This window comes from Lutjanus erythropterus, chromosome 20, assembly GCF_056507025.1.
Source record: "Lutjanus erythropterus isolate fLutEry1 chromosome 20, fLutEry1.hap2, whole genome shotgun sequence".
Classification (NCBI taxonomy): domain Eukaryota; kingdom Metazoa; phylum Chordata; class Actinopteri; order Lutjaniformes; family Lutjanidae; genus Lutjanus; species Lutjanus erythropterus.
In genome coordinates, this window is record NC_139336.1 from 5,886,373 (window position 1) to 5,911,874 (window position 25,502).

Sequence of the window (25,502 nt, forward strand, 5' to 3'; positions counted from 1 at the left end):
TTCTGAACACATTTTTATTTGGAACCGGCGCAAGAGAGACAGATACAAAAGAGTTCCACAAATAAATCCCTGGCCCCCCTCCCTCGTGGTCCCTCTTCATGGCAGCAAACCCCCCAACAACCCGCCCCAGGGTCCCCCATGGACTGCTCAACCACAAACACAGGTACAGTGTTCCTCTGTTTGAGACACAAGGAGCTTATTCTTTATTTGCATCGCTGCATGTCACCACATAACCAAAGTGAAGGATTTTGCTGTATTAATTGGGGCAGAAGACAAGACAAGTAAAATGATGTCATGAAAATATGTCAACCATTTCCTGGTACTGAGATCATGAGGTGGCAGCCATCTTTGGACTAGAATTTTTTTGGCATCTGAAAGATCTCCCAGCAGCAACTTGTGCATGGCCATCCATCCAATAGTAGCTGAGATATGTCAGTATGGACCAAAATGGACAAACCGACATTCCCATCCTTAGACCCATCCTTAGTGTTAGCCAACAATCCATCCTGTGTTTCGTTGACAGTTAAGACAGGGCTTAAACCTGTTAACTCCATGAAGTAGACATGCAGAAGGTGATTTGTTCATTTTTAACAGTGGGTACAGACCAGTTTCAGCATCTTAGTGATGAGAAGTAACCTGGTGCATTTTGTCTACTTGCCACCAGTGAACTGACTCATGAATGGCTCATTTGGTGTTTCAGAGCCATGGTCGGAGCCATAGATTCTAACTTGTACAAACCTCAGTCAGACAAAGGATCAGTGAGTCAGACGGACTAGACTAGCATATTCAACTAAACAACCCATCTGCCCCTGCTCTCTGCTACTGTGGGATGGAGAGGCGGGATGGAGGATTTTTGCTAATAAGGGGGATGGCATCCCTCCTCATCCCCCTCAAATCACCTGAGAACAGGACATTTGATGCTTTGCGCTGTCACTGCCCTCAGTGGTTGTTGGTCAACAAATAGCTCTATCAGTAATTGCTGCTAAAGCTGATATGTCTCATTTTCACATTTACATTTCTACACCTGCTTAATAGAAAGACAGAAGATGTAAACCAGCTTTGGAGTGTAACTGGAATTGGACTGTATTCAACACGCTTTAATCTATTATGAAGAGGCGGCATTAAACAGAACTTTACAGTATAAAGAGGTGGTATAAACCTGATGATCTTGGCTCCCTCCTCCTCCTCCTCTTCCTCCTCCTCTTGTTGTTTTTGTTGAAATGTAGTGAGTCAGCCGTCTGTCTCACCTCTGTGTGACCTTATTAATGAGTGTTGAGCCACGAGGCTGGACCCCCTCTGAGGAGGTCACATCTGGACACTTTATATAGAAATACATATCTGTCTCCCTCTCTCTTTCTGTCCGTCTCACCCTCTGAATTTTGTTCCGTCTTTTTCTCATTTGATCTATTTTCTTGCTTTTTTCTGTCTACTCTAATTACTCTTGCGTTTGATTTATCATATTTCCTCTCCTCTCCCTTCATCTTTCTGTTCATCACTTCTTTATCTCTCCCCCTTGTCCTTTTCTCCTTTTCCCGTCCTCTATGTGTGTGTGTGTGTGTGTGTGTGTGTGTGTGTGTTTTTATTTCCTCCCCTCTGTCTCTGTATCACCCTCTCCTCTTCTCACCCCATCTCTCCTCCATGGAGACCAGGCCCTCCTGTCTCCCTCTCCACCCCAGGAGTCTCTCACCTCAGCTGGGTGTGGTGCCAAGGTCGTCCCCCTGTCTCTCCCTGCTGGGTCTGGGTCTCTGTGCTTAGAATGTTTAAACATAGCGGAGGGGAGGGAACAAAATAAAAGATTAGAGGAGGGAGCAGGAGGAGGGGATTAGAGGAAATGTGGTGACACAAATAATCAACTTTTATAAATGTCAAAAACTTAAAAAAGCTCATAGGGTTGTAGCTAGCTATTGTTTTTGTCGCGAGTTAATCAATCAAGTAACAATTAATCAATTGTTTAGTTTGTAAAATGTCACAAAAAGTGAAAAATGCCCATCACAATTTCCTAGAAATCCAAGGAGACATCCAACAGTCCAGAGACAAAAGATATTCACTTAATGATAAAAATCCCTCATATTTGAGGAACTGGTAACAAACAAATATTTCATTTTTTTTTGTTTGAGAAATGACTTAAATAATCAATCTATTATGGAAAGTTTCTGATGAATTTGTCTGATCCACAAAACTGTGCATCACTTTAATAAATTCAGATGTGTTTTTTTGCTGTCTTTAGTGTATTTGAATTGCTTGAACAGGGATAGGGGTTACATGCACAGCTACGTGTTACCACATGATAGAAGTTCAAGTAGGTCAAATGTCCGATTTTAGCGGGAGATGTCATCGCCGTTGTTAGCAAAATGATCTCATGTTAGTCCAATCATCCTGACTCACTGATCCTTTATCTGACTGAAGTTTGGGCAAGTTAGAATCTATGGCTCTGACCATGGCTCTGAAATATCTGTGGCCTAAAGGCTCAATTATGCCTCCAAAGAAGAAGAAAAAGAGTCAAAGGTTTCTTTCTGACAACAACAAACATGGCGACGCTGGAGGAGGTTGCAATACTGTACAGGCAGCATTGTAGACAGCAGTGGTCTTTGTGGTCATCATGACTTCGTTGTAGTTTGGGGTCGTGCCTCACTTGAACTAACTGGCTACACTCATCCCATAGCTACCAGTGGTACTGCTCAGTTTCATCCGCATCAATAAACTCTCAAAAAAGCAACACAGATACGGATAATATCAACACAGAGTACGGACAGAAGGCTCCACCTGTATCTATATGCATATCAAATGATGAGCAAAAACGAGCCTGAACCGTGCTGTGTATAATAAATCCATTGTGCTGTCCATGGTGCTGAAGTAGCAGACGCATTTGTAGTTGCGACTTTTCTTCTCTATCTCACCCTTCTGTCAGTTTCGTCTCAGATCTATAATATTATCCTAAACCATAAATACTCATTTCTATACATTCTATACATATAACATATATACTCATTAGAGAAGTGTCACATTCATGATCAAAGTGACAAGTAGCAACGTGTAGTTACTGAAGAGCGGGGGAGACACACTGCTGCATGTATTCCAATAATAATCCTGTTATATTTCTGTGATCATTCAGTAGCATCTGCGCCGCTGGAAATACACTCCCAGACCAAGTCACTTCTGTGACACTATAGTTTAGAGGAGACATGATTACAGATATAGTTTTTACTTTAAGGTTAGGGCCATCCCACTGTCAAAAATTAGTTAAAATCATTTTCAAGGCCATGCTTTATTTTTCTCGGTTTCTACTAGAATAGGTTTCATTGCATTTGTGTTCAAAAAACATTATTTTTCTCATGGTGGCCATAGCTGCAGCACCTGTATTCAACCTCTGTCTGAAACCTGCCTTTTAGCTCCTGTTCCATACAAACCCATTCAAAATTCTGTTCCAAACTAGCTGTGCATTATGCTGTTGAGTTACAACATGAACAAAAAACAGGCTGGGTTGCAAACAAGGTATTTCAGACAGTTCAGGAGGAGAGTTTTCTGTGGGGAAAAAACCTTGGGATTGATTTTGTAACTTTGCAGACCTTTTACATGCACAAAAGCTAGATAACAGTAAAAGAAAGAAAAAAATGCCCGCATAATATAAACTTTGAGTCCTTGTAAAGGAAAAAGGGAGTTTTTCTTCTAAACACATTATACATGTTAGAACATAGCTGCTGAAAATATGTGAAAAGACTGAGAACTATGTACTACTGAATTGTGGAGTTAGAGGCCGTTAAAGCCCCACAAACCGCAACACAAATGACACCTCCTCCCCTCACCCTCAGTTACGAATGTACCTTCAGTGACTCTCTCAGTCCAAGTCAGCTCAGCAGTTCACTTCAGCTCACTTCAGTCCCAACAACCCGACACAGAAGAAAAAAAAATACCATCCTGTCACCGTCCTCTGGCTCTGGTGGCTCAAACATGTCTCTGGACATGTCCAATACAGCTGCTAGACGAAGCGTCCATGTTCCAGGTCATTTTCAGGTTGTAGTGGTGTTTGACGCTGAGACAGCGGAGTGGACACCCAGTGTTTCGGAGCAGAGAACTGCTCATTTTTTTCAAGACTTTTAGACCTAATTTTATATACTTAGCGATTTCTTTTAAAGGGATAGTTCACCCAAAAAATTGAAATTTCACTCAATATCTACTCAGAGCTGTGCTGATGTGAGGATGGGTGAAGATCTCCAGTTCACAAAACACTCCTGGAGCTTCAGTGGAAAACACTGGCTGCAACGCTGTTTTCCACTGAAGCTCCAGCAGCCAAATCCAGTACAATTGAAGTGAATGGTGACCAGTTTTAAAATGTAAAAAAAGAATACAAAAAACATCAACTGTAGCCTCTCAGACCTGATCCATGTGCACACACCTGAAGCAGGTACACAGGCTCTCACCCAAGCGGCGTGACACGATATATCTTGCAATATCGTCACACCTGTGTTTAAATACTACTGGGAAGCTATTCAGACAACAGAGAGAGATCTGCTCAGAAATAGTGACTTGTTATGTGCACAGTTGACTTCGCAAAATTTCAACAAAGAAGAAAATGTCCGAGGACTTCGACATAGAGGAGGAACATTATTTCTTTGCTGCAGCTGCGCCGCTTGGGCGAGAGCTTGTGTACCTGCTTCAGGCGTGTGCACTTGGATCAGGTCTGAGAGGCTGCAGTTGACATGTAGGCAAAAAACATGGTGTAAATTGTGTCTTTTTGAGTCAAATTTTAATGTTGCGGCTTACGGACACTTGGATTACACCACACAAGCAGTATGGAGAATTTTGTGTGTCTTTTTTGTGTTCTTTTTTTACATTTTAAAACTGGTCACCATTCACTTCAATTGCACTGGATTTGGCTGCAACGCTGTTTTCCGCTGAAGCTCCAGGAGTGTTTTGTGAACTGGAGATCTTCACCCATCCTCACATCAGCACAGGGGTGAGTAGATATTGAGTGAAATTTAATTTTTGGGTGAACTATTGCTTTAATCATTCAAATTTAGTCGGGTGGAAACACGTTTCTGTGGTGTGACGAAATCAGAACATTTATAGTTGTTTTATACAAAGGTTTGTTGCAGTGTTCAAGAATAAATGTCCATTCTCAAATCTCTTAAAAACAAGATTATCAGCAAAATATATTTTGATATATCTCATGCCAATATGCTCTGTATAAATAAGATTTAATTGTAGTTTTACAATTTTAAAAACACTAAATAGAGACAAAAACACATCAGCGCAGCAATAAATAAAATCAGGTCAATAGGTGCAATAACTTAAAATAAATAAGATTGAAAAGCATTAAATTAATGAGATTTTTTTTCTCTTAATATCCCTCATTTCCTGCTCCACCCTCAGCGGTTTTGTTCCTATTGTCTCCGCTGATTGAAACTGAACAGGCACCGTCTCATTCTCAGAGTATTTTGAATGGATGTCATGCATTGATTAGTGCTGCATTGACTTCAGTGCATTAACACGGACGCACAATGTAAGCCACTGCGGAGTATTTAGTATATTATTGTTTTGAAGGGGCTGTGTATCACATGTAAATTGTCTGTGTAATTAGATCTGACATAGTAATAATAGGTCTCGTCAAGGCGAGAGGGCGGAGGGTGGAAATGTAGAACGTACACTCTGAAAGCAGCGGTTCATCGGGGAGCACTTCAGGGTGCCTGATCAGGGAGGGGGGACATGTCGTCGAGTATTTTGTGACGAGCGCTTTTAGGTTTCTTGAGGAACTGTCAGAGTTAATTATCGCTTTTTGAAAAGGCTAATAAAGGAAATAGTGAAGCTGAGGCAGAGCTATACTGTAGATCCCCAATTCTAGAGGCAGGTGGTGTTAGCAGAGTTCAAGCCTATATATTGAGATTTTGGTATTTACCCAAATTTTATGCCAAGGTCCACTCCATCCATTAAGAAAAAGACTGTTCTTGTCCGGCTATGAGTGCATATGTGTTTGCATGTTAGCTGAATGATAACCTCCTTAGTTTGGTGAAGCTGTTACTTTTCAAAGGTCAGGGTGAGGGTTAGAGTTAGGGTGTTCTTGGTTTACCCATGAGGCAAAAATTGGTTAAAATAATTGTTGATGAGATAGATTCTTTAAAGGAAAAGCTCCAGTACTGTATACAGATTGTTCAACAAGTAGTTTGATCAGGTTTGCAACCTCAATTCCTAAAATCAGGGGGTTAGGGTTCAGGATATTAGCATGTATCGAGGAAGAACTGTACCAGAACATCCTGAAACAAAGCTTCTGTATTCAAACTACCCAAAAAAGCTGGACAAAATCTTAAAACAGCCTCATGTGACGTTTTTTCCATCTAGCACTAAACAGGATTAAGAGTCTTTAGCTAAACCAGATAGGCTGTGCATGGTACTGTGAGGCAATATGTTCACAATGACAAAGCTACGCTAATGCTAAGCTAAGCATGTATATGTTTATCTTGTTCGTCATACAGACTTGATCAAATTTTGCTGAGGGCACTCAGAGAGCACAGACCTTGTCCAAGGCCTTGACCAATCCGCAAACACAAACCTCACAGTCAATATTATTGTTTGTTCTCGTGGCGCGTAAGATTTTGAAGAAATATCTAACTGTGATTATTTTGACGGAAACTGCAGTAGCGATACAATTTGCGATACCAGAGGTAATGATAATTTTTACATCATTATTCTTATTTTGATTTAAGAACACTATGGTGTGATTTTTGCACTGTACCAAAAAGAAATCTGTTTTTAAGTCTGTAAAATAGGGCTGCCACTTTTTCAAAAAATCAAGGTTGAACAAATTTAAAATGACCCCTAATTCGTTCGGATAAATTCCACGGCGTAGAACCCAAAATACTTCCACACACTGCTTCTCAGATGTTTTGGTGTCACGATTGTCCGCTCAGGACGGCTTTGCTTGCTATTGTCCTCCATTTTCGTAGCAAAACAACACATTAACATTAGCTTTGTTTAGTGATAGGTCAGTAGGGCATGCAATAGGTCAACATGATAGTGAATTCTTAGAGCGCCCTCTGTTGGATCACAAGGCAAAATACATCAGATTGTCTGATGCACCTATAGAGACTGCAGCCGACATTTAAAACAGGTAATTACAGCACGAACATGAACTTTTCACCTCATGTCCAAACAAATGACCGAAACTGGAATAAAAAGTGACAGCCCTACTGTAGAATCTGATGTGTAGGACGGGACATCTCTGCCTCACGACATTCATTCTTATGAAACTTTTTTGACACATTTTGCCTTCAACAAATATTGCACCTCCTGTGATTTGCAGAATACCATATTATGATTTCAGTAAAATTTCAGTTAGTTGTACAGCCCTAATACTGAGGCATTGTGCTGGTACAGCTGACATACAGAAAACAAACGCCATCAAAAACAACCTCCTTGGCAGAGGTAGTTAGCATGAAGCACAATGTAAAGCTCAGGCTGACTGAAATGTCATAGAGGTTCTTAACCAAGGCATTGGACAAATTAACATTTGTCTTTTATCTGATGGCGTGACCAAAATCAGTGGGATTCATCCTCTGGAAAACCACAAATATTTGTACCTATGTTGTGATATTTTTCAAGATAAAAGAAAAACTTAACCCTCTGGTGGCATTAGAAGAAAAGTGGAGTCAACCATCATCCTCTCAGACCATGAACGTCTGTACAAAATTTTTTAGTATTCCATCCATTGTTAGGATATTTCAGTCTGCAGTACACTGCTAGTAAAATTTAAAAAATACAACAAAAATTTGAACATGCAAAACAATAGTCTCAGTTCTCCAGAAAAATCTGTTGAATATTCCTTGGAAATAAATATTTTAAAACCACAAAAAAGCATTCAATCCTGGCTGTCTCGGCCATTGTTCATCATCCTAAATCCAACAAATTAAACAACAAAATATCCTGCTTGCATTGCCAGAATGACGCATTTAAGCATTTTTCTGATCTTATGCTCCCGTTGGCAGGACATCAGTTGTCTGTGCCTTCCAAGACCATCGCAAATCACTGTTAAAATATAAATCTGTGTTAGGTTAAAATAGCTACTTAGTTAAGGTTGGAGGTTTGGTTCATGGTCATGAATAAAAGAAACCAACACTGACTGCTGGACAGTGAAAAAATATCTCCCATTATACTTCATGACCCTTCATCCAACCTGTGGACTTATGATAATGTTGCACTGTTTCCTCCTTTGCTCCCAAAAGAGTCTTAAAGAGTCATAATTCCTACAGCCACTGAAGAATTTTGTGGACACTCTGGTCAATTACGGCGTTTTACGGTCAGTTTGTATGGTCTGTATTTTAAGAAAAACAGACCATTGCTATGGATTCCTTTCTGATCATAGGTTGTGGAGGATTTAGCAGAAGCTGTAAAATCATTTTTAAATCAGTAAGATCATTTTTAAATCAATATTTTGTGTCGAATTATTGATTTTTTTTTTTTAAGTCTATCTGTCTACCTATCTATCTATCTATCTATCTATCTATCTGTTTTTCTCGTCTGTCTGTCTGTCTGTCTATCCATCTGTCTGTCTTTTCCGTCTTCTGTCATCCATCCAGATGAGGCCTCTGGAGACCAAGCTCGGGTCATTCATGTTACACAGTGTGTGTGTGTGCGCGTTTGTGTGTTTTCCTGCCTCCGTGTGTGTGTCCTTTATCTTTCTATCTCTGTATGTCTCTGCTGCTATGTGTGTGTGTGTGTGTGTGTGTGTGTGTGTGTGTGTGTGTGTGTGTGTGTGTGTGTGTATGTGTGACAGACTGTGAAATGGTGCGTAGTAGCACCTGGGCCCTTCAGTGTTGATTGATCGGCTTGGTCATGTGGAAGAGTCCCATCTGGCCAGCCACGCTACGTTGTGTGTGTGCCTGTGTGTGTGTGTGTTTGTATATATGTGTGTGTGTGTGTTTGTGTGGCAGAGAGAGAAAGTGCTTGTTTGTGTGTAAGAGGTGAGAGAGAGAGATAGAGATGTGCAGCATGAAACAGTATGTTTATTGTGAGCGTGAGGGAGGAAGAGGGAGAGCTCTTCAGTTCTAACTGCGGCTCCCAGAGGCCAGAGATGAACTGTATTTTATCATCTGAGAGAGGAAGAGACAAGAGCTACATTCACTTTTAAACATTAAAGGGAAATCCCCCTGTTTTTCAGAACCAAAGACCTTGTTTTCATAAGTAATGTGTTGGTTTTGGATTGCTTCCTCATGGTTTCGGGCTTCGGACTTGCAAGCACACAGTGTTATTTTAGATAATAGTGTGCTACCAACTGTGGCAACAGTTAGAAGAAGGTCCTTTCCTGTTTCAACTTGATAATGCCCCTGTGAACAAAGCCAGGTCCATAAAGAAACAGGTTCCCTAGTTTTGTGTGACCGGCACAGAGCCCTGACCATCAACCTCATCCAACACTAAGAAGTCAGAAACACAAAGAGTGACTGACAAAACTGCTGTATGGAGTGTGTGAACAGCAGAGAACAAGTCTGAGGAAGAATTAGGTTACTGTTAAGTGGCGTAAATCCAGGAAAATGGGTTAAACGTACAGTAAGGGGTTACACTCAACAAAGTATCTTCATCAATATGTAATCTCCTGCTTTTATCTAAGTCAAGAAGGCAGCACCCCGTGTGGATCTTAATTACATCTTGTGTGCTACAGTGGTAGATATGTTTCCATGTTGAATTCATCAAAAGCTGTGGATTCAAGTTTAACCAATCACGGGGCGGCGTTCACCTCCTGACATTTGATGGACAGATTGACAGATTTATTCATTTTACTGCAGCATGTTACACTATAGATAAATGAAAATATAAGAAAAAAATAGTATTTTATTTATTTAATAATATTATTAATAGATAAATACATGAGTCAATAAGTAACTGTAAGTATATTCATTAATTAATAAATGAATGAATGGATAATTCTACAAACACCACTAAATATCCAGTATACAAATGTGTAATTATTGCTTTATATATTATTGTAATTGACTACATATTTGTTACATTTATTGTGTGTTTATTTATTTGTTTATGTATTTGTTTGATTGTTTATTTATCTTTTCATATATGTACAGTAGCAGTGAAAACATTGGACACAGCTTTTCATTCAATGTTTTTCTTATTTATTTATAATTTTTCTACACTATAGATTGATAATGAAGACTCTGAAATACGAAATTCTGTGGAATTGTGTAGCAAGCAAAAAATGTGAAAACAAGGTAAAATATTCTTATTGTTTTTAAGAATCCAAAATATAAAAGCATCTTGGATTTAACAACAATGATCTAACATATATACACACAGACTAATACTTTAAAAATTATGTATTTATTTGCACAATTATTATTTATTCATTTATGCATCTTAATATATAATTACATATTTATTAAGCCTTAATATATAATGTATTAAGTTATTTAAGCATTTAATTATTTAATTATTAGCAAGTGGTTATATAATTTATATATTTATACATTTAGTTTCGATCCTTAAAATTTTGGCTGCACTGATCAAAATATTTGTTAACACTTGGTTAAATTACTTTATGTAATGTCAAAGGATTCATGATGAGCCCATCAAGAATGATCACCTGCTCTGCAGGTCAGCAGAACCTTTTAGCCTCTTTTAGCTGGTTGTTAAGGTTTGGCAGCTCATTCACAGTTTTGGTTCGGTCTTGGCAGCTGCTTTCATCAAACAGCCTCTGCAAAGCCATTGTGCATTACCTGCTCAGCACCAAACAGCAGACAGACAAAGTTATATTAATTTTAGTTATATTGTATTTATTTAGTCATATGTATGGTGGAGACCAAAACAGAGCTATAAGGAGAGCAAATAATAGAGTTACATTCATCAGGTGGACCCAAATATGACCTCAAATGAATTATAATAATGTTTTCAGAGATTTATTTTTTTAATTTCTGCAAACACATTCATGATAACAACTCATGTGGTCTAAATATGTATTAATGCATGCGATTACATTTGTGCATTGGATGCCTCAACTGACAATCACCGTCAACTGCCCTTCATCTTTCCTGAGGAGCACCAACATCATCATGTGTGCCAGACCACAAATACTAGAGCTTCTATAAAAGTCACATGATCTCATAGACGATTATTCAGACTGATGTCGCATTGCCACAAATAAGATATGTATCAGATTTAGAACCAAGTCATAAAACAGCGTCAGTCAGAAATGATTTCATACTGAGTCTCTCCGTTTAAAAGAAACGGTTTGAGTGAAACATAGCAGGCAGAAATCTCAGCTTAAACATGGAAAAGAGCGAAATAAAAAGTGACAAAGAGAAAAACAGATGCATGAGGGAGAAAGACAGCGAGATAGACAGAAAGAGAAAGACAGAAAGAGAGACAGTGTGTGTTTTCTGAAACGAAGCCAACTGATAATTAATGCCTCTGACATCATGGTGCTCTAATTAAGCCTGGCATTCATTAAGCCAAGTGAGGGGGGTGTTCGTTAGTGGCTTTTTTGGAGGGGGGATTTGTTAAGTCTTCATTGTTACTCTTTTTAGACAATAGAGTGAGAGAGATGGAAGGAACAACAAAAAGTGTGAGGTGAGGAGAGACTCGGACAGTGTCGCAGGACTTTCAGGTGATATAACATCCTCAGGCAACCATATTGGAGGCCCTCAGCTTGTGGGCAACAGTAGGCTAGCTGTGATCAGCTGATTGACAGTCCAGATTCTGACTTTTTCCATCTCAACAGAACTGCCAAGAGGAGGTTAATTTCTTACTAGACAATGATCATTTAATCAATGACCCATCTGATTGGTTTTCTCTTCAGGTGTCAGGTAGATAATCAAGAGATAATGGAATCAACCAACTGTGTTATTACAAACATGTCTGATTAGCTAACTGCAATTTTTACATTACTAGCTGTTAAACAAGAATTGCATCACTGCCCAGGTAGCTAGCTTGTTAGCTAACATTTGTCAAGCCGATTCTTCTAGTATGCCTACAACACAGACTTACAGAGTAGATGCCAGTCAGTAACTAGTATTAAAGTGACAAAGCTAAAGGACCAAGCTAGGACTATAAAATGAAGGATGAGTCAGTGGGAACAACAGAAGCTATGACTGAAAGACCAAACAGTTATTACTCTAATAAATCCAGACTAAAAGGCACAATAAGGACCAAAGTGGTCTGGGCTAAATGAGCCAGAGCCACAAGTTACGCTAGTCAAAGTAATTAGGGTAACATCAGCAGGACAAAGAAGCTAAGAACCTCGACTACAGGGGCAACAACTCAATGAGTCATAACTGACGAATTAAAACTAAGAGACAAAAAAATCCTAAAGAAGCTAACTAACTGAGCAAGACTGTATCTAAAAAAAATAATAAAAGGGCAAAATAGAGCTAAAGGAGTTTCAATGAAAGGAGTTAAAAAAGAGCGAGACTCCAAGGCTACAACTAAAAACTTAAAGGACCAAGGATTAGTTTTCCTGGCTGTAGGAGCTACTCTTTAAGAACTAGAGGTAAAGAGGCTGGTGATAAGATACGGGTTAAAGGTCAGTCCCTAAGGAGCAAGAACTAAAGGACTAGATCAAAAAGAGACAATACTAAAATACTAAGAATGCTTTCACAGCTGATAAAGTGTGAGCTAAGGTTCATGTTTCATTGTACACATTGTTCGTTCTGTCTTTGTTTTTCCTTTTTCTGACTTTTAATATTTGTCTGAAAGTCTGAACCATCCAAAAAGAATGTCTTCGCATTAGAACCGAACCGAACGAGGGTTCAGTTTGATCTGGACCGAGACCACGTCTTTCAGTTGGGATCGAACGACGTGTTTTGTCTGGACTATGGTCTCAGGAACCAAACTAGATGTGAAAGTACCCAAATGAACATGGAGCCCAAACAAAATGAACTAAGGTTAAAAGGTGGCAGAATGATCCCAAAGATTATCTAGCTAGCTTCAAGTCAAGCAATAAAGGTAGCTCTAGAAACAAATAGAACTAAAGGAAAAGACCCATTGGAGAAAGGATGGAACTAAACAGTTGAAGAACAGGGATTTGGTGAAGTTTTTGATCATTCAAGAAGTTAAAAAAGTTGGTCCTAGATTGCACTTTGTGACACGTCCTCCGATGGCTGATATTTAAATCTCTCGCAATCAAAGACAGCCTGCATCGAAAGTCAGGACATGAATGAGAAAAAGAAAGAAATAGATTGGGAGAATTTTAAGAGGTAGAGAAAGTAGAGAGACAGTAAAAAATAAAGGCAAACACTGACAAAAAAAAATGCACGAGACAAAGAGAATAAGAAAGAAATACGAAGAAAGGGAGAATGGAATTAGCACTAATGAAAGGAAGTGTAAAGTTATACTGCTGTGAAATGATGGAAAAGAAAAAAAGGTTAGTAAACAGCAGTGATAGAGCGAGGAAGAGAGAAAGTGAAAGAGGTGTGAAATGAAAAGTAAAGTTTGGGATCCCTATCCATTTTTTTGATCGGAGGATTTTCTGATAGCTAATTAGGCATGGAGGGCCAGCCATCGACAGCTGCATTCATCATCATAAAACGTAATAATTAATGACATTCCAACAAAGAAAAATATGCAAATGAGCTCTCCTCATTAGCATTTTCATATTCAGCTCCCATAATGCTTTTGCTGACAAGGTTGTAATTAATGAAAATTCATGTCTCTTAGCCGAGGTCTAGATTGGATCGCATTCATTCGCAATCCCCCAAACGAGAAGTGAAAAAAAAAAAAAAACACGACGGGGATCACTGCCAAGTTTTTAGGGAGATGAGAGGGAGGGGGTGAGAGATGTAGAGAGAGAGAGAGGAGAAGAGTTAGAGAGAGAGGGGAAAGAGAGAGGGAAATGGAGATGGAGGAAGGCAGATGGCGAGAGATGAAAGGAAGACAGGCAGCGAGAGAGAGAGACAGATAAACAGAGAGGAGAGGAGAGAGTTAAGGAGGAATAAAAAGAGAGACCAGTGTCGATGGAGACAGTGACAGAAGAATAGTCAATGTGAAAGGAAAATAGAGACAGGTAAAGAAAGAAAGGACGTGAGAAAATTTATGAATGGAAATAGATGAAAAGAGAGTGGTGGTGAATAGGAAACTATGGGATGGGCAGGCTGATACCTAAAGTTTTGTTGCTGTGATACTTGGGGTATTGATTTTCACACGAGAAGGACTAATCCCGACTTTCTACCTGCTAAATACTCGCTAAATTGCTACAAACACAGCATTGTGGTCTTTTTCCCCTCGGTTTAGCTTGTCAGGCTATCTCATTGGTGGAGGTTGTAGGGACTGTATGTAGCCTGAGAGCTAAGGGGAAGTATTTCAGACCTCAGTATGTTTTTACTTTTTCGTATGCTTTATATTAACTTTGTCCTAGCCCTTAATGGTTAAAGGGTCTGTAGAAGATGGATCTAAAAGACTAGATTTGACATAGCTATAAGTTAAGGAGTAGGAAGAAAAATGAGCCAAAGGAAAAGACCTAATGGAAAAAGGATGGAACTAAAAGGGTCAAACAGTTGAAGAAGAGGGACTAACAGAGCTAAGACTGCTAAAGTTATATCTGACATCACCATAAACTGTGTGATTTTGGGCTCTACTTGAAAGAACTTGACAGTAATGAGAGCAACTTTGGGAAGTTTTTGGTCATTAATCCAAAATGTTGGTCCTAGATAGCACTGTGGAACACATCCTCAGACAGGCCGGTCAAGTCCAGAAGGGAATCCCAGACCTCGTGAGAGTGATGATTTCTAAACCAAACCATCATCTTTCCCTAAACATAACCAAGAGAAGAAACCCAGAAAAAGACAAATGACAGGGAGAATGAGACAGGAAAAAGTAAAGCAAAGAATGACAAAAAGAATAGAATGAGAGACAAAGAGAAAAACGCCATTTGGTCTGGTCTTTCCGACTTTCCATTTTGATCTGAACTGAAATTACGAAACCTCCTCCAGACCCGACCAAACCATTGAACTGAACGAAAGAAGTGGTCATGGTCTAGACCAAATTAAACCATTGTTCGGTTTATTTGTTTCTAGTGAGAAAATATTGTTTTTGGATGCTTTAGACTGTCCGAACAATTATTGGAAGTTCTGGCAGGCAAAATACTGAGCCGCAGTATCACATGGGAAGAAGAGGAAGACTAATGTTAAATTGACATGTGGTCTGAAGACTTTATAAAAAGTTAGAAAAGAAAAAAAAATACAAAAGTCCCAACAATTATTTTCCGATAGAATAAAAAAGAGAGAAAGTCTGACAAATCAGTAAGTTGCAAGTATAGGAAGCTCATGCAGGTGACGATTTGACATATCATGTAGTGTTCTTTAGTTCGCTTGCATAACTACAATGCAACACCAAAACTAACCCAATAAAATGTAATAAAAACATCAACCTTGATTTGGACTTTCAGGTGCAAAATTCTCATTACAGCAGTCAACAGTTGGGCAGTCATCCTTTAGGAGGTAAAATTAAGAATGGGGACGTCAGCTTCCTGCATAGCTAGCTAGCTACTTAGCCAAACTTGAAAAATCCAACTGTCAACGGAAAATGATGTTGTCGGGGTGGATATGTCTCTTACGGCTAAATGGTGAGGGCAGAAGAAAACAAAATAACCCCCCAAAGACATCAGCTAACGATTGAAATGTATAAAGCTAAATGGCAATTCATTGTCATTATTGGGGTATTTAGGCTAGCTTGCACTCTTCGGAGTAAAGAGTTATTTATTACTTATGTCTATAGCGTGTCATCATTACATCACACCATACCTTTAAAAGCTTTATGTTGCTTTAGTGAATTAGTGAATTCTTCTTCTCCTTTGTCAGGAAATATTTGTAGTTTTCCTTGTTCCGTCTTCCTGGTTGACGGAAGTTTTGCCGAGTGTTTTTTTTCTGTTTTGTTATAATGTTAAGTTGTGTAAAAGTCAGTAAATCTATTTGACTTGAATATGGTGAAGGCGGGTGTGTGTGTGTGTGTGTGTGTGTGTGTGTGTGTGTGTGTGTGTGTGTGTGTGTGTGTGTGTGTGTGTATGTGAGAAAGAGTGAGCGTGTGTGCCAAAGAGAGATAGTCCTTTGGGGACTGCTGCTGTACACCTGTGAAAACGTAGAGTCAGATCCTCTCTAAGAGCTTATCGCTCAGTGTGTGTGTCTGTGTGTGTGTGTGCGATTCTTGCTGATGATAGTGACAGATAGCAGTATCTGTGGTTTGGCACCTGAACACAGCTAATAGTGATATTTTGCTCCTCACTCTGCAGCAGCTTGTAATTGTCTTCAGCTTCTGTAATAACAATATTCAACAACGTGACGTCAGTTCAATCTGCGGCGCTGCTCCTGTAAACATGTGGTTGTTGTGTCCATCACTGTGCTGTTGGCCAGGTTTGACGCTTGATCAGATGCGTTTAGTGTCCTCTGTTCTCAGTTATACTTGCTTTCACTGTATATCAGTTAAGGTATTTTGACTTTTTCGTTGAGGTTTCCAGTTAAGAATTTGTTGTGAAAAGTGATGTGTTGTAGAACAAGAACATCTCCAAACAGAGGATTGTGCAGCTGGATGAAATATTGTTGCTTTCACAGTTAAAATATTAGACGTGTATCTTGTTCTTGTTACGTATGGAGAACCCCACAGGTAGCAGTTCCTGAAAAATTCCAGAGGTATGAAACTACTTACATTTACTCTGTTACGGTTACTTTTTTGAGTTCATTTTTCTTTCAAAAATCAGTGTTTTGCCTCACATTTGAAATATCCGCACCTTACTGTTAAATAGTGTGACAGTAAATGGTCACTCCTGGAGCCACAGGCAGTTATGTGTTGGTGATGTTTCAACCACAGCTGATATTTCTTAGGTAAAGTTGTAAATGTGAACTCACCTGTATATACTATAATAGACAACAAATGCTCAAACATCCCATCGTTATTTCCTAATTAGTCTACAGGTGTCATTTTATGTTATTTGACAAAAAAAAAACTGAGGTTTAGTCCCAGTCTGATTTTTATAATAATTCCACTATTAATATGATAGACTTCTTTGTGGCTTTATTCTTTAATATCATTATTGTCTTACAATATCATTTGAAACGCTAATGCAAATCGTCTTGGACTTGAGGGCAGTTTATCATTATCGTTTCATCTCTGGCCAGGCACAAGATCAGTTTTTATTTTATTTTGCATTACAAGAATGAAGTCAAAATTTTGATAATAAAGGTGAAATTCCAACTTTATTCTTGATGTCATCCTCAACATTTCGAATTTGTTTTAAAAATGCAAATAAATAATATTCATCCTATGATTTTATTTTTCTTATACTGGCACTAATCTGAAAGTTAAGCTTTATTCTGGACATTAAAAAACATGCCTGGCCCAGATTTAATACATTTTAGAATTTATTTTTTTTAAGTGGAAAACTTTTTAGGTGGTTAATTCTAACATGTTGGTACTCTTCGTTACTAACACCAAATAATAAGTACTTGAAACAACAAGCAAAGTAATAAAAGTTTTATTTGCTGTACTTTTGCTTGAGGTCTTTTGGTGACTCTACTCACCTCTGGTACATCTTCTACCAATCAAATCAGGTATTTTGTGAATTAAGAATAACCCTTAGTAACACTAAATCTACTTTTTCAAATTATGTACATGTGCATTTTATGTACAGACACTTTATTATACAAACAACCGACAGACACTACAGTTTATATTTTCAGTTGCAACAAGAATCCATGAATTTGAATGCATTTTTGAATATGCAAGGGAGGATATGGGATCTATCAAATAAATGTGTGACATATTAAAACAGCAGCAGTATAGAGTCATGTTAAAAATGTAGAGATCTCTGGTTCAGTAGATAACAAAGAGAGAAAAAGAGACAGGGAGCACATTAATCCATAGGAAGAATAAAAGTCTACAGATTAGATGCTTTAGTTCAGGTTAAAGCAGGATAATCTCTGTAAAGTGCTGTTTGTATGTCAGCTTTGACCTCCTGATAATGTCTGTAAAGTTGAGTAAATAGTCAAAAATACATCTAATACACTTTAAAAATGAATGATGTGCTCAGTGATAATCCCTTTTATTTCATGATGTTTTTATGTAAATGTAAATACAGCATCTTATCTTAATTGCTCTTCATCGCTAATATGAATTTAAGATTTGGTGACCTGGAGCCTACTGTAAAACTTGTGAATGTCCTATCATTGAAATAATCACAAGCTAAATGTTTTTGTAAAATATGTTATTAGTTCTTTAGACTATTGAAATACTTGAAGTTCTTCCTGGGACCCAAACTTACTGAATACATCACTTGCCATAACATCCATGTGTGTAACTACTCATAAACAACATAACAAACCATAAATGTAAAATATAAAAATGTAACTATAGGTCTTTTCATTTAAATTAGATTCAGGAAGTTAATGACACACTTAATTAATGTTAATTAATTTCTACATTTCTCATCCTTCCTGAGTATTTTAAGTTAACTGTTAATGTTTCAAAGCACAAATGTTATTTTGTGTTACTGTTACAGGGCTTTTAATTTAAAGCAGACACAGGAAGTGTTTTATGTTCCACAGTGTAAATGTAACTTTTTGTAAGTGTTAACAGGGCTTTTCATTTGAAATTAGATATAGGAAAAGTTGAGCTTAAACATTGTAATGCAGAAACTTTAACACTGCAAACAGGAGCAGATCATTATACTAAAATACTGTAGTGTTAGCCCACATTTCCCATCATACCTGGGCTGAGTAGTTTGTTAAGTTAGCTGTTTCATGTTCCAAAATGCAAATGCTACTTTCTGTTAGTGTCACAGGGCTTTTATTTTGAAACAGATACAGGAAGTGTTGAGTTTGTATTGAGATTCTAATGTAGTAACTTTAACAGGGCAAAGTGGAGCGGCTCAAAAAGACTTTTCTTACCAAAGCATTGTAGTAATGGCCCACATTTCCCATCATGTCTGAGTAGTTTAAGTTAGCGGTTTCATGTTCCAAAATGCAAATTTTACTTTTTGTCAGTGTTACAGGGCTTTTAATTTGAAATTGATACAGGGAGTGAACATTGTAATGCTGTAACTTTAACGGTGCAAATGGGAGCAGATCAAATGGACTTTTTGTTCTAAAATAACATAGTGATGGCCCACATTTCCCATCATGCCTGGGCTGAGTAGTTTAAGTGTCCTGGTTTATGTTCCAATATGTAAATGTTAGATTTTGTTAGTGTTTGCACCGTGTCATGTTCAGAGTGTGATGTTTCTGTTGTTAATCTAATAGTGATTTTGTGCATCAGTGACGTGGCTGTTACATGTCTTGACCCCAGCTGCATTTAATTCTGCCAAATGGCGACCCCGGTGAAAATAGGTCTACGACCCTCAGTTTGGAAAACGCTGCTCGTGTGTTGTATTTTTGTCCTGAAAACACACGTGTATAAATGATGGTGTAAAAACGTCTTCGTGCAGGTGTGTTTGAACTGATGAATCATGTTAAAAACAAACATTTGAACATAGTTTCTGTCGAAAAACATGCAGACCGTCGAACATGAAGCCACACAAAGCAGGCGGAGGAGTCGACTCTGCAACGATGCTGGAATACTGATATGTTCTGTGTGTGTGTGTGTGTGTGTGTGTGTGTGTGTGTGTGTGTGTGTGTGTGTGTGTGTGTGTGTGTGTTTGTGTGTGTGAAGTGTTGGCACGAGATAGCAGTTGCCCCCTGGGCTTTGCCAACGTGGCACTGCCCCCTCTGCAGCAGCATGGCACAGTCTCTGTCTTTGTTGTGAAACTGGCTCTGTGTGTGAGTGTGTGTTATTTGGTGTGTGTGCGCCTGTGCGTGTATGTGTGTGTGTGTACCCTGGAAAGAGAGGTATCCAAAAAGAACTAACAGAAGAATATAAAAAAAGTGAAAATGTTGAAACAAACCAGTCGTTTGTTCAAACGAACTCAACATTTGGATGCTGGAAAGTGAAAACACGATGTGTCCTGTTTTATTTGTGTGTGTGTGTGTGTGTGTGTGTGTGTGTGTGTGTGTGTGTGTGTGTGCACGCGCTGTATTGGTTTTGTTGATTTTGGCTGATCTTGGATGTTTTTTTTATTTTTTTTTAAATACATGTATCGAATGAGGGTTTGGGTCACTCGTTTGGGACGTTGAATTTTCACTCCCTCACACACTGAATAGTAAGAGCCGGGTGGGGCTAAGGTGATTGTGGCGTTTACATTAGTCTCTCTTTCTCTCCTAATCCCTTTCTCCTTCTCTCCTCCATCTTTATTGATCTTCTTATCATTTGCTCGCCTTCTCCTTTCATTTTTCTTCCTCCCTCCGTTTTTCTCCTCCTGACGGTGTCATTCCTTTGTTTACTCCCTTCTCTTCGTCTCCTCTTTCTTTATTTCTTCACTCCATTCTCCATGTTTTTTCTTCCGACCTCCCTCCTTCCCTTCGTTTCTTTTACCAGCCCTCTTTTTTTTCTGTTGCATCCTGCACTGTTTCTTTGTCTGCTGTCTCTTTTCTTGTCTTTCTTTCGTTCCTTCTTTCCGTCTCTCTTACCACCCTTTCCCCCTTTTCGTCCCTCCTTCTATACATCCCACACTCTCTTTTTTATTTTCTCTCATTCCTCTCCATCTCCTCTTCATCGCTCCTTTCTTTCCTTTTTACCAGCTCTCCCTTTCCTTTTCTTATTTTGTTTTTCCTTTTCTTTTCTTTTTTCTTTTCCTGTGTTTCTTTTCCTTTTACTTCTCTTCTCTTTTCCTCTCCTTTCCTTTCCTCTTCTTTTCATTCTTTACTTTTTTCTTATTTTATTTCCATTCTTCTCTTTTTTCTTTTTTCATGTTTTTTTGTCATTTCCTTTCCCTCCCTTCTCTCCTTTCCTTTCCTCTTCTTTCCTTTCCTTTATTCTTATTTTATTTCCATTACTCTCTCTTCTCTTCTCTTCTCTTCTCTTCTCTTCTCTTCTCTTCTCTTCTCTTCTCTTCTCTTCTCTTCTCTTCTCTTCTCTTCTCTTCTCTTCCTTGTGTTTGTGATGGCAGTGTTATTTGTTCTCTATATTGCTGTTGTGTCTTTGACTCCCTTCCCCTCAAGGGGGTGCTCTCTGAAAATGACCTTTGACCTATAACCTCTGTTTAAATAAAGGTCAGTGGAATATGAAAATGAAAACTCCTTCTTGTTTTCAGCAACATGTTGTGACATTATGTTGTGTCTCTCTCTGAACACATGACTGAGGTGTTCACATTACTGTCAGATCCTTCATGCTGAGAAAACCAGACCTGTGTACTCTGTCAGATTTAATAATGAAATCTGTAACAGTGTTACATCAGAACTACGTACAAATACTTCATATGTGAATGGTGAGTTTCTTACCACTGTCATTATTCAGCGTCTTACAGTTACTTCATTATATCGAACTCTAACTTTGTGTGTGTGTGTGTGTGTGTGTGTGTGTGTGTAGAGGTGCCCTCTTTGTGGTTTTGTCTAAACTGAATGTGTCTGTTTTGTCTGAACAGATGTTTCCTGTGGCAAGCTTTTAGGTAACAGCCTCACCAGCAGTGTATGTGTGTGTTTGTGTGTGTGTGTGTGTGTGTGTGTTTGCAGACGAGCACTAGTTTTGTTTAAAAAAAAATTCTAGAGAATTAGGACAAATCATGTCCTACCAAAAGAAATAATAATAAATGATGAATAAATGATTAATTGCAACACTCTAGCCCCACATCTTTGGTGAAAATGTATTCTTTAATGATTTATATATGAAATATATGTAATTTATAACATGTTTTGTCTTAAAAGCCCTCAAAATCCTAAATAACAATACTTACTGGTATAAAATTGTGCCATTATAATCGTTTTTGTTTTAAAATGGATTTTATTATATATATATATATTTTTTTTTTACGATGACCCTTTAACGTTGTGTCTCAACTCCATCATATTCTCCAGGGGGTTGTCCTGTTACAAGCTTTAATTGCCAAAAGTTTGATCTTGTTGAAAACTAAAAATCAAAAGCCCCTCAAAATACTACTTTGTCCCAATTCTCAAAAATTAGCATACATGTGGGTTGGGCTGCAGGTGTCATTCTTGAGCATATTTCTGTTTTAACAAAGATATTTTATCTGATTTCCTGTTTAGGCTGCCGTGTTTGAAATTCGTTGTCAGGTACAGGTCTGTTCTGTGATTGGCTGGAACCCACAGGGCTTCATACAGCATCCATGTCACATGGGATAGATGGTAGAGATGGGAAAGATTTCCATGTTAACAACTTGCAAGTGTTCAGGTCATAAAGACAATCTTGAGTTTGTCATGTGAGGGTTATAACACTTTGCTTTGATCTATATATCAGTTAAATTTGGTTTTAATTACATTGATCATCCGTCTTTGGCTGATACAAGGCATCCATATTTGCTTTGTTTTCAGTTATTTCCATATGAATTAATGCTAAACTGGATATATAGGAGCCTTTAGCAACATCAGAGATTCCTGCTCCTAACTGTGACTTGAAGTTGATGTGAACATTCTTAATAAGTCATAATTGTGATATGGCTAAATGTGGCATTATCCAAACTCTGATTCCTGCAGCAGAAACTGAGTCAGTCTGCAAAAAGTTCTGTCTTTCTGTCTTTTTTCTCACTTTTTTTTTTTTAACAAAAAAATTAGAACAACAGTAAACAGTGTTTGGTCAGGAGTTGAGTCATATTTCATAAATAGTCTTGAAACTAAATTAATGTATTTAGAGTTTTAACAGCCGTTAGATTCACAGAGAAACTGTAATTGTAAATACATTTAAGTTATGTACAAAAATTGAACCGCAGCATCATTTTCCAGCATTATTCTGAGTAAGAAAATACTTTTCTTTTTCTTTTCTCAAAGTTAGGACAAAAAAAGATTTTAACGATCTATAGTTGAATCACAGCTTTAACGCTGAGAATACTCAGCCTGGTTTCACTCCCAGTGCACCAGTGGCCCTCTGCTTCAAACTATGATGCTGTCAGTAACCATCTAGCATCATTTCCAGAGGGGCCCTGCCACTGAGGACAGGTTATGTGGTATAAAAAGTGAGAAAACTAAAAGTCAATGTTGACTTCTATTTTAGTTGTCTAATGTACATAAGTTATGTTAACGACATTATATAAGTAAACATACATAAAAATGAAGTAACACGTATTTTAACCCAAAGCAAGATATTTCCCCAAACTTAACCAACAGTTTTTGTGCCCTTATTTTGAAAGTCTTGACAGTAGAGCCCTGTGTGCGTGGCTCGTCAAAACTTTCTTTTGGAGCAGCTTGTGAGAAGAGATGGGCTAATAGATTATGCGAGATCAATACTTTGATACTCACAAGCTAGCCTACTTGTTTGGTATCAATTCCTTTAAAAAAAAAATAGATAATTGAATAATAATTGAATAAACTGAATTGAATTGAAACTGAATAAAAATAATTGAATTTCAAAAGTTTGTTATCGCCTCTCTGGTTGTGGGTGCCATGGCAATGATTTGACAAAATGAAAAAGTTCTCTGAAGTTAAAAAGGACAAACACAAGAAATAAAGGAACAACACGCGCATTTGTTTGTCATAAAATCCACTCAACCATTCACTGTTTTGTAGATTATTAGTTAAAAAGAACACAGAGATAAATGCAGATAAAAAAAAACACACCGTAATTGTCATGCGCTCCATCCTCCCTCTTTTCTTTTCCCTTTTTCTCTCCTTTCTCATTCTTTAGCTCTCCCTCATTCTCTCTCAGCCTCTCCCGCTTTACTTTAGTGTCTCTCTGTCTCTTTCCCTCTCTCTCTCTCTGTACCATATGGTGTACCATGGTACATTTAGCTTGTCAGTGATAATGGATGGCCATGGAAGCCCAGTTTTGCTTTAAGCGCTAGCTTGCTGCTCGCTGTCTCTCTGTGTGTGTGTGTGTGTGTGTGTGTGTGTGTGTGTGTGTGTGTGTGTGTGTGTGTGTGTGTGTGTGTGTGTGTGTGTTGGATGATGGCTGCTGATGCTTTCGGCTGTGGGATGAGGGATCATGAAGCAAATTCAGCCCTAACACGCACCCGACTCACACTCTCTTACACACACAGGCTCACACACAGTGAGCCACGTTCATCGAGTCGGGTCATTTCCGGGCAGTTTCATCCCTGCAATCTGATTGGTCGATTACAGACGCTGATTGTGAATGTGATTTTACATTATACCACAATCTCCTTCATCCAGACTGACTTCAGCTTCAGCTCTTGCAGTTTTCTTTTGACCAACAACGATTTTTAGCATCTTGAAACTGAGATGATCAGCTGTAACCTCTTCTTCTCTGCTAATTTTGTAAAAATTAGTTATTTAGAAATGGTTGAAAATTATGCTTTTTTTCAAACTTTTACTTCTTTGAGTGACCATATATATGTTTTCACACTAGCTTTGAGCCAACGATCACAATGAGTTGTTTGGTTGGTTCAGTGTATGAAGCAACAATAATAGATGCATCCGTGCCATTTCTCTGGCAAAACTACCTCATTTCTGCTGAGAGATCTCAGTGGAGTATCAATTTACCAAGTGTGAGTTTGAATCAACAGTTTGCAAAATTACTTCAATTATTTTTAGTCATTCTGTGTAATTTAGTTTAAAAAACAAACAAACAAATAAACAAAAAAACTCAGTACATTTATATTTTATAGCTTTAAAGTGGCTGTAATCAATATTACTATAATAATAATAATGATAATAATAATAATAATAATAATAATAATAATAAGAAGAAGAAGAAGAAGAAGAAGAAGAAGAAGAAGAAATAATTGTAATTATTTTATTTATATAGAACTTTTCAAGCATAAGTACACGGTACTTTCCATATAACAGGACAAAATTAAAATCAAAGACCCATATAAGCCCCTGTAACCCCTCATACAGCATCCAAAAACATTTTAGGGCACATAATCATGTGGCACTGAGCATATACATAAAATGATGGAAGTGCAAATGCAGAATAAACGAAACAAGCTAATATTCACACAAGTAAAATGTGAATATCTCAAAAAATGACAAAAACATCTGAAAACACTGAAATGATGATCGTAATACAGACCCAATGAAAATATGTTAAGACACAGTAAAATACAGAACATAATAAAATATTAATAAAAGGAGGAAATATGGCAGTAACACAATGATGGAGAAACACAACAATAACAAATGAATATAGTTTCAGATGACAGTGTGAAAACATTGTGAAAGGGGTCACTTACAGTAATGAACTCGCAGAGAATTAAAACCTAAATCTGAGTTCATTACTGAGCTTTATCATGACTTTTAACCTCCAGAGCTGAAAAATGAAGCGAAACGTAGAAACTACATTCTGTTGAATGGCCACTCGAGGTTGGCTCCAAAAGTGAGTGAATCCCCATAGATGTTCATACTAATAATGCAAACTTTACAGCAGAAATAAAGATGTTGACAACTGTACAGGGGGCTGATTTTTTATATATCTCTCACCCATTTAGATTATATTAAGGCTCAGATTTATGCATAATTAAAGATGGCTACTTTGAGTGACGGGTGGGTGCCGTCACAGATGGCTAGCTGCTGGGTGGTCGCTTCATT

At 38.0% G+C, this 25,502-nt stretch overlaps 1 protein-coding gene across 6 annotated transcripts in view; it reads left to right on the top strand.

Moving 5' to 3' along the window:
• Positions 1–25,502, top strand: part of tcf4 (transcription factor 4) — a 326,144-nt gene that overhangs the window by 90,750 nt on the left and 209,892 nt on the right. The gene's annotated exons all lie outside the window — the stretch shown is intronic.